The sequence below is a fragment of the Bubalus kerabau genome, chromosome 1 (genome assembly GCF_029407905.1).
Source record: "Bubalus kerabau isolate K-KA32 ecotype Philippines breed swamp buffalo chromosome 1, PCC_UOA_SB_1v2, whole genome shotgun sequence".
Taxonomy (NCBI): Eukaryota; Metazoa; Chordata; class Mammalia; order Artiodactyla; family Bovidae; genus Bubalus; species Bubalus kerabau.
The window spans coordinates 205580336-205590631 of NC_073624.1; positions in this window are offsets into that span (position 1 = coordinate 205580336).

Genomic DNA, 10296 nt, shown 5'->3' on the forward strand with positions numbered 1-10296 from the left:
AGAAGTTACTGAGTTTGCTTTTTCTTTTTTTAATTTTTAAATGCTTCTTAAATGTTTTGTTTACTGTGTTGAATGTAGCATTTTTAAATTGTTGTGAGCATTTTTATAGCATTCTATTATTTTTTAAATAGGGCTCCCCTGGGGGCTCAATGGTAAAGAATCCACCTACCAAGACTAGAGATATAGGTTCAATCCCTGGGTTGGGAAGATTCCCTGGAGAAGGGACTAGCAACCCACTCAAGTTTTCCTGCCTGCAGAATTCCATGGACAGATGGGCTACAGTTCATGGGGTCGGAAAGAGTCATACATGACTGAAGTAACTAAACAACAAACAACAATAAGGAAAAAGTGATGCATCAAAAGGAATTATTAAGTGCAAGCAAAGTAGAAAACTGTCAGATCAAATCCAATTTAATTCATTAGTCTGGAATTACTTCAAGTAACGCTCGTTTTGAGACCTGACGCACACATCCACCATTGAGCACTTCAAACCATGAAGGCCTCATCTAGACAAGAACAGCAGAGAATTTCATGCACTCAAGCTCTTGAGTTAGAATGGCTGGATTCATACTACCTTGGTGCTTACTGGCTATAGGAGCTTGGGCAAAGTAGTAACTCCAATTTTCTGTTCCTCCAGTAAATAGCTGTACCTACTGCATAAGGACATGGTGAGGACAATGTAAGATGATTATGCAAAGCACTTAGACCAACAATTTCTCAATAAATATTAGACGTTATTATTATTGAAAAATACATGGGTGATATCTCACATAGGGAAACCAACAAATTCTTCCTGTGACTTGTTGAAGGTGTACATTCAACTTGCTTGGTTCCCTGCAGTTTTATCCTTCTCAAGTCCTTCCTGAGCAAAGACTATCTAGTTAATGAACACGATTTCACAGAGCTATGTAATAAATGTGACACAGGTACACTGAACAGCCAGTAACACACAGGTCCTAAGGGAAGGGTTCTTTGTTCAGACATAAGTTTGGGGAATGTTTTACACATATACACAAACACAAAAATACACAGTGGAATATGGAAGGAAACCCCCAGAGATCCTGTAGATATGAAACAATTAGATAGTACTTACTGAAACTGCTTTCAATCATCCACATAAGAAGCCATCACAAAGTTTTAAGTGGAAAAGTTAAAAATGTAAACTGTATATGTTAATATCTGAGTTAAGGTCTCATACTCTAGAGGGAAACCTCATCTCTCTTTTTGGGAGAAGAAATTAAGGTATGTTTGTTGAGTAGTATGATAATATAAGTTATAATCATGCCTTTCAACCCATTCCATGTGGTGATGGTGAGCAAACCTCTGTAGAGGACTGTCATTTACAACTCAATGGGTTTTACTGAGGCTAAAAGCTTTACATTAAAGTAAGCCAAGGGCAAATTCAGAAAATGGTTTTAAGGAATTTGTTTTAAAATGGGTGAAATAACAATAGATAAAGTAACAGTAATTTCATAAATCTGTCTTGAAAGAAAGCTAACATATTTTTCAAATGGGACAGAAATTAGAAAGTCTCCAGCACACGGATAGCATTTTTTGCTTCTCAAAATCAAAAATGGGGGAAGTCACTTTCATAAAAGCAGAAGAAAAAAATTTCAGACTGAGATCAAAGCCTTCAAGCTTGAATCTAGAAGGAATTTTAATTCCCAAACAAGTGAGAATGATTTTAAAATATTTTAATCATTCCTACTTTTAACAATGGGAACCTGCTCCAGTGCCAAAAGGAAAAAAAAAAGTATCTCATATGATCTTGTTCCTGTCTCCAAAGTGATCATTTTCCAAGCACTCTAGAAGAGTTAAATGACGGCTGTTACAGAATCTCACACAGGATCGTCAACAATATAAATGCAGAAAAGAATCTCAATTACTGAAGGAAACTTCCAGCTGTGGGCAATTAAATATTTACCATATTAACAATGAGAAGCTTCCAAATGTGGGAAAAAAAAAAAAAAAAGAGGCAATTCACAGAACTTACAACTTCAGTGGAAACAATAGTGTAATCAAACTTCTGACCCAGAGACTTCATGAAATAGTTGTGTTGTGTTATCAGATGCGCTTGCCTCTGGATCAAATGCTGTACAAACTCAAAGATCATTCGAGTACCAGAATGGTTTTTTGTAAGTTTTCATGACCAGGGAACATTTAGAAATGTCAACTGCTTACAGGAGTCCAGAAGTAGTGGTGGAAGTTTTTTTTTTTTTTCCCCACTCTCCCTCCCCACAATTCTCATGTAGGTGGAGGAAATAGAATTCCCTAGGTAAACAACCTCTAACTAGCCTTGCCTTAAGTGCCTCAGGCTACAATTTTCATTTCCCTTCTTTTCTTTATGGCAGTACTCCCCATTTAAGTGACTAATAAAGTAAGCACTTTCCTGAGTTCTTTTTTTTTTTTTTTACCCAGTTACTCTTGAACACTGTAAAATAAAAGCTACAGTAATTCTAAACATTTTGCAGGCTTGAGCTGCAAATAATACAAGTCTAAAATACTTGCTATGGGAACAAGTTATTTTGAAGGAACAGCCATGTATATTATGAGTAGCTTTCAGTGGACAATTCCTCTGTATATGTAAGTGTAAGGGGGTCCCAAACCTACTCACACCACAATTTATATAGGTCCCTTAATTTGTGAATGAACAATCTACTTTTCTTACTGAGCCCCTGCTGGCTAGTTAGAAAATTGAGTTCAGGAAAGCTTTTCAATTTAAAATATATTTTGGCCCATTCTTAAAAAAAAAAAAAATCCTTCAAAATAATGTTATTTTATCTTTTTCAAGTGTTCTAGATTTGGCCCCCTCATCAGCACCGCTGGGCATGTCTGAGGTACAGGGCTAGATGACGGCAATGGCTTCTAAAACCTTCTTGTGAAGAGAAGAGGCGGCTTCCCCTGGCAGAGTCCTTTGTTCCTCTCAAATCTAGCACAGTGGTGGGTAGCCATACTGCTTCCTTCTCTTGGCTTGGCAGGGGTCTGGTTTTGGTCAAGGGGACCTAACCTGGGCTCTTCTGTGCACAGACACACACAAAGGCTTGGACCAACGTCCATTTCCTCTCCCAACTGAGTGTTCATCTCTCTCCCTTGGCCATATGATCGCATTGCTCTTAACCAAGGTGGGCCCAATGACACTAATATGGCTTTCACCTCTGCTGTGGGTGTAAGAACACAGCAGTCTCTGCCACACTGTACAGAAACAGAAAGGCCTGGGAGATGGCCTCTTCAGAGCCACTTCACTTACGCATCATGAGGCAGTCTATAGACTCTCTCTCCCAGGATCCCATTGTCCCATTGCAAATGGATGGAGACTTCCTCTGTCCTGCTTCTCCTGGCCCCCAGCTCCATGGTCGGGTCTTAAGGGCCATGGTAAGGAGGGGTATTCTCCCTACCCCTTGAGTGAGATCTACAATCTCTCACTTAACCTATTCTAATCCTTTGTTTCTCTTTGTGGAAGGAACAGAGTCATACACGTTCTTTGTACACTGCACTGTCCTTGTGAGAAAAGAATGATTTCCTGGGGCTGAAAGCAATTTGTAGATGACAAATACAGGAAATGGTAAGCCTCTTTCCTCTCGAAATATAAAATCGGTCATTCTACATTGGAAACACATTAAGCCAGTTGTGTGATATAAGCATTTTTTTTTATTTTATTTTTAAACTTTACAATATTGTATTAGTTTAGCCAAATATCAAAATGAATCTGCCACAGGTATACATGTGTTCCCCATCCTGAACCCTCCTCCCTCCCCATACCATCCCTCTGGGTCGACCCAGTGCACCAGCCCCAAGCATCCAGTATCGTGCATCGAACCTGGACTGGCAACTCGTTTCATACATGATATTGTACATGTTTCAATGCCATTCTCCCAAATCTTCCCACCCTCTCCCTCTCCTAGAGTCCATAAGACTGTTCTATACATCAGTGTCTCTTTTGCTGTCTCGTACACAGGGTTATTGTTACCATCTTTCTAAATTCCATATATATGCATTAGTATACTGTATTGGTGTTTTTCTTTCTGGCTTACTTCACTCTGTATAATAGGCTCCAGTTTCATCCACCCCATTAGAACTGATTCAAATGTATTCTTTTTAATGGCTGAGTAATATTCCATTGTGTATATGTACCACAGCTTTCTTATACATTCATCTGCTGATGGGCATCTAGGTTGCTTCCATGTCCTGGCTATTATAAACAGTGCTGCGATGAACATTGGGGTACATGTGTCTCTTTCCCTTCTGGTTTCCTCAGTGTGTATGCCCAGCAGTGGGATTGCTGGATCATAAGGCAGTTCTATTTTCAGTTTTTTAAGGAATCTCCACACTGTTCTCCATAGTGGCTGTACTAGTTTGCATTCCCACCAACAGTGGAAGAGGGTTCCCTTTTCTCCACACCCTCTCCAGCATTTATTGCTTGTAGACTTTTGGATCACAGCCATTCTGACTGGCGTGAAATGGTACCTCATAGTGGTTTTGATTTGCATTTCTCTGATAATGAGTGATGTTGAGCATCTTTTCATGTGTTTGTTAGCCATCTGTATGTCTTCTTTGGAGAAATGTCTATTTAGTTCTTTGGCCCATTTTTTGATTGGGTCATTTATTTTTCTGGAGTTGAGCTGTCGGGGTTGCTTGTATATTCTCGAGATTAGTTGTTTGTCAGTTGCTTCATTTGCTATTATTTTCTCCCATTCTGAAGGCTGCCTTTTCACCTTGCTAATAGTTTCCTTTGATGTGCAGAAGCTTTTAAGTTTAATTAGGTCCCATTTGTTTATTTTTACTTTTATTTCCAATATTCTGGGAGGTGGGTCATAGAGGATCCTGCTGTGATGTATGTCAGAGAGTGTTTTGCCTCTGTTCTCCTCTAGGAGTTTTAGAGTTTCTGGTCTTACGTTGAGATCTTTAATCCATTTTGAGTTTATTTTTGTGTATGGTGTTAGAAAGTGTTCTAGTTTCATTCTTTTACAAGTGGTTGACCAGATTTCCCAGCACCACTTGTTAAAGAGATTGTCTTTAATCCATTGTATATTCTTGCCTCCTTTGTCAAAGATAAGGTGTCCATATGTGCGTGGATTTATCTCTGGGCTTTCTATTTTGTTCCATTGATCTATATTTCTGTCTTTGTGCCAGTACCATACTGTCTTGATAACTGTGGCTTTGTAGTAGAGCCTGAAGTCAGGTACGTTGATTCCTCCAGTTCCATTCTTCTTTCTCAAGATAGCTTTGGCTATTCGAGGTTTTTTGTATTTCCATACAAATTGGGAAATTATTTGTTCTAGCTCTGTGAAGAATACCGTTGGTAGCTTGATAGGGATTGCATTGAATCTATAAATTGCTTTGGGTAGTATACTCATTTTCACTATATTGATTCTTCCAATCCATGAACATGGTATATTTCTCCATCTGTTAGTGTCCTCTTTGGTTTCTTTCACCAGTGTTTTATAGTTTTCTATATATAGGTCTTTAGATTCTTTAGGTAGATATATTCCTAAGTATTTTATTCTTTCCGTTGCAATGGTGAATGGAATTGTTTCCTTAATTTCTCTTTCTGTTTTCTCATTATTAGTGTATAGGAATGCAAGGGATTTCTGTGTGTTGATTTTATATCCTGCAACTTTACTATAATCATTGATTAGTTCTAGTAATTTTCTGGTGGAGTCTTTAGGGTTTTCTATGTAGAGGATCATGTCATCTGCAAATAGCAAGAGTTTTACTTCTTCTTTTCCAATTTGGAGTCCTTTTATTTCTTTTTCTGCTCTGATTGCTGTGGCCAAAACTTCCAAAACTATGTTGAATAGTAATGGTGAAAGTGGACACCCTTGTCTTGTTCCTGACTTTAGAGGAAATGCTTTCAATTTTTCACCATTTAGGATAATGTTTGCTGTGGGTTTGTCATATATAGCTTTTATTATGCTGAGGTATGTTCCTTCTATTCCTGCTTTCTGGAGAGTTTTTTTTATCATAAATGGATGTTGGATTTTGTCAAAGGCTTTCTCTGCATCTGTTGAGATAACCATATGGTTTTTATTTTTCAATTTGTTAATGTGGTATATTACATTGATTGATTTGCAGATATTGAAGAATCCTTGCATCCCTGGGATAAAGCCCACTTGGTCATGGTGTATGATCTTTTTAATGTGTTGTTGGATTCTGATTGCTAGAATTTTGTTAAGGATTTTTGCATCTATGTTCATCAGTGATATAAGCATTTCATCTCACTCTATTTGCAGAGTTTTGTCTCCAGAATCTGTATCTTTACTTAGAGAATCTTAGACAGAGTCATCGGATCAGAGATTATCTCCCACCAGGGTGTTCTAGCATCTACTAGTTCACTAGAAAGTCAACTTCCTACAGTACATTAAAACAATTATCTTGTGCCTTCAAACCAGCACAAAAAGAGAAATGGATACCAGTTAGCACCCTTATATTTAGTGGGTTCACTGCTAAGAAACCGACATCAGGTCAGGTCCTAGTCCCCAGTGACTATGTTCTGGTAGTAATGGTCATGTGGTGTTAAAGAATGTAGGAGTAAATGATTAAAGGAATGTTATTTCAGGAGACCTATGTTTTACACAGTGGAACAAACCACAGCTCTGAGCTGGAAGATTCCCTGTTCATAAAGACAACCAAGACTTGAAACTCACCACTCTCTCTGGTCTCTCATAATAGTTTGAAACTACTATGAAAATAAAGAACATAAATTATTCAATTCTTTAGTTTCCTTCTAGTTAAGTTTCATAGCACCAATAGTACTAAATGTATCAGACATAAGGGAAATTTTTCTAATTTTTAATGCAAAAAAGTCTTTAGTTATTCTAACTTTTCTCATGTCAAAACGATTATATGATAACCAATCATAATATATAATTCACTAGGACAATTATTTCCTACCACTGATAAAGAAAAACATACCAAGATAAATACATATATCTTATATTCGCTTGTCAGAGATTCAAAAGTGAAAAGAAAAAATATTGCTTATTTCATTATCTAAGCAAAAACCTTATTGTCTAACTAAAAGTGAATTTTAGGGAAGAATAACTACCTGTCTTAAGGTAACATAGTCATCTTGTTTTATTAAAAGCAATACTTTGATCCCACATACCTACATTCTAAACTTTTTTTCAATGATTACTTAAAAACCATGATCACATTTCTTCAAGGCCCACAAGAATTTATAATTCCATCCAATTATTCCAACTAAATTTTCCCAAGTGGTTCTAATCAGTCAAGTTTAAGAACCTCTCCCCTTATCTGACTATTCCTGATTAGGTTCAAGTGTCTGCTCCCTTAGCCTACATCCCCTTCCCATGGCCCATCTCCTTGGGAGTATAATCAAGTATTGAATAATCCACCTCCCACTTCTCACTATGAGTTTGTGCTTTTAAATTTTAACTCTCCCTGAGTATTTGTGTTTTAATAGAAGACTCACTAAGAATAAAAAGGCTTTTATAATCAAAGTAATGAATCCCTGCTGTAAAAAGTTTAGACACCTCAATCAGTCAATTCTGGTCTTTTCCTTATGGCCATGTAACATGCTTTTGGGACTCTGTATTTTTACTCTGAATGTAAGGGAAATAAGACACCACCACTGACAACACTGAGAACCTCCAGACTGACATTCAGAAATTAATATTCTTTCCCAGAAAATAATCCCCAGTCAGGAGACAAACATCTGGAATAACAAAATTTGTAGTTTAATTTACAATGGAATGCAAAATATTTTTTGGTCCATTTTTATTGAGAGGGCCAGATGCAATGCATTACAAATCGTTTGCCTAATTCAAACCATAAAGAAAATTATCTCTCTTCCCATACAACATCAAATTGAGAAGAGGGAGTTTGGGTGTGGAGCAGTAATAATGCCTGCCTTTCGGACCGTGGGACTGCACATAGCAATTTCTTCAATGTTACATGAACATTCTGGAATGTTGCCCAAGATAAGCTTTTGCTTCTTCATTTCTCTAAAATAAGTTATTATATACACCACAGATTTTACTCATATGAAGACTACAGTATACATGTAGCACAAATATGACCTCTAAAATGATAGGTATTTCCATAAATTTGATTAGTAGATCTTTTTAGACAAATGAGGACCTTTGTATAATGCCTACATGATAATACCTTTTTTTTTTTCAAGGCAACCTGTATTATACATCCCCAAAAGATATTTGATGATATAAAAACTATCTTCAGTTAAAGTGCTTTAAATATATGAAAAAGGATTAAATATACAAAAAAGAAAAAATTATTCTATGAAGTTGTAGTTAATAGGCTCATCCTTTCTACCAAGTTCTTCATTGACTTGTAAATTCCTCCTCCGGATAACTTAACCATCTATGAAAAAAAAAAAAGAAAAACCTAAGTCCACATCAATCATAAAGTTTCAGTGGAACAAAGCAGCAAATGGATTAATTCACACATCGGATCTATAGTTTCCTTCAAATGTATCAGTGCAGATGCTGAAGTCCCTTTTACTGGATCTATTACTTAGTCTCTTCTTGCTAGACTAGCAAAAGAAGTCATTATTTCACTAAAATGAGAATATTATATTTTACACATCTTAACATGTTTTGCTGTATATGGCACTATGCTAAATGTTGGAGGAGCATAAAGAAGCATATAAAACCCAAGCTCTGTCACTCTCTCAATAGGGACAACTGAAAATATTGAAATAAAAATAGAAGGTTAATATGATGTGATACTGAACAATTTGGTATATGTTACTGAAATTCACATAAAAAATAATGGATATGGACAAGAGATGACAGAATATTCTATGAAATATGAATATGATTGCTGAATTGCTAATAAATAGGCAATCTGGGGGGCCTAATTTGGCTTACTCAAATTATTCTAAGACTGTGATCTACTATATTAGGTGCCATAAATGGAAGCTTAACAAGAGCTGATCTAATAAACGGTGCTTCAACTATTCACGATGAGGTAGCATTCAAAAAATATCCCTAGTAAAAACAATAGCTGTGGTTAAAGAGGATCAATAGTTTATAATCGGGGCTAAAATGAATTCTGATAAGTTTAGCTAGAGATTATAATTATTTTACATGGTAAGGTCCATGTAAAAAGGACCTTATCCAGCATAGCTCAGATTGCATTTAAATCTCCGAGGACAAGCAGACAGGTTACTTTCACCTAAGTGAAACTAACTACAGAGGTTGAAGTTCAAACACTAGTGTAGTCTTCAGTGTGCACACTCTGTGAAGTCCTGTCCCAGGTCTCAGTCTGGGCACCCTTCTAAGGTCCCCTCAGCTTGAGGCACACACAGGTCCATCTAGATCCAGAAAGATACACTCCAGCTTCATGGCCTTCGAAACATCTCCACAACCATATGGCCAATGTGACAGCTGCCACTTTGAAGTAAAGAACTGTCTGAATCAAGATGAAAAGTGCTTTGTTCCTTCCTGAGCCCATGCCTAACCCACAAATACAAATATGCAGCCATCGATACTCCATTTCAGACACTTGGGAAGGGTGATGCCATCACTCCTGCTGTGTGACAGCCAAGGAAGACACTGATGACCAATAACAGAGTTCCCTCCAACTGAACCCAGATATAGCCTGGCCTACAAGCCTCAACCCAGGGTTCCAGGCAGCCACTCTTGCTTATTCACAGTTGGCATATGACACAGCCTGTTTGCCATTTCTGGCCTAAGAACCACTCGGGGATGACTAGGGAAACCCTAGCAAAAATAGACTTGGGAACAGTCACATGGCAATCTAGGATTTTTGAGGAGCTATATTTACTGAATGTGGATCAAACTGTTAGAGAAAGCAGCTGCTATGGAGAGAATTATAAAATTTGAAAGACTAACAATAGGGGAAGAGAAAAACCAACCATTGAGCTTGGGGTTGTCATTTGTCAATTGCAGAATACAGGAAAAGCTAATCACTATTTTTTAATTTTAAGGAACCTACAGATTGATTTGACCACCCAAAGTCTGACAGCACACTTAGCTCTCAAGGAGAAAAATGACTTGTCAAGGTCATTTAAAAGAGTCAAGACTTTGAACTTGAACTTACCATCCAGAACCATAAAACAACTGAGCCTGCTGCAGTTGAGTGTTAAAACTTCCAAAGAGGAAATCAACGCCTGTCTCAGCTACCTGAGAATGCCTTCTTTAAAGGCCTCTTTCCAGAACATAATGGTGAACACAAAAATCTTCTACTTGGCAAGAAATGCTTTTTAAGGAAAGTAGAGTTGCGTACTCGGCAAAAATTCAACTGTTCTGCCTGTAAGTCGATTACAGACAGCTAAATCTCCAGCTGCAGCCG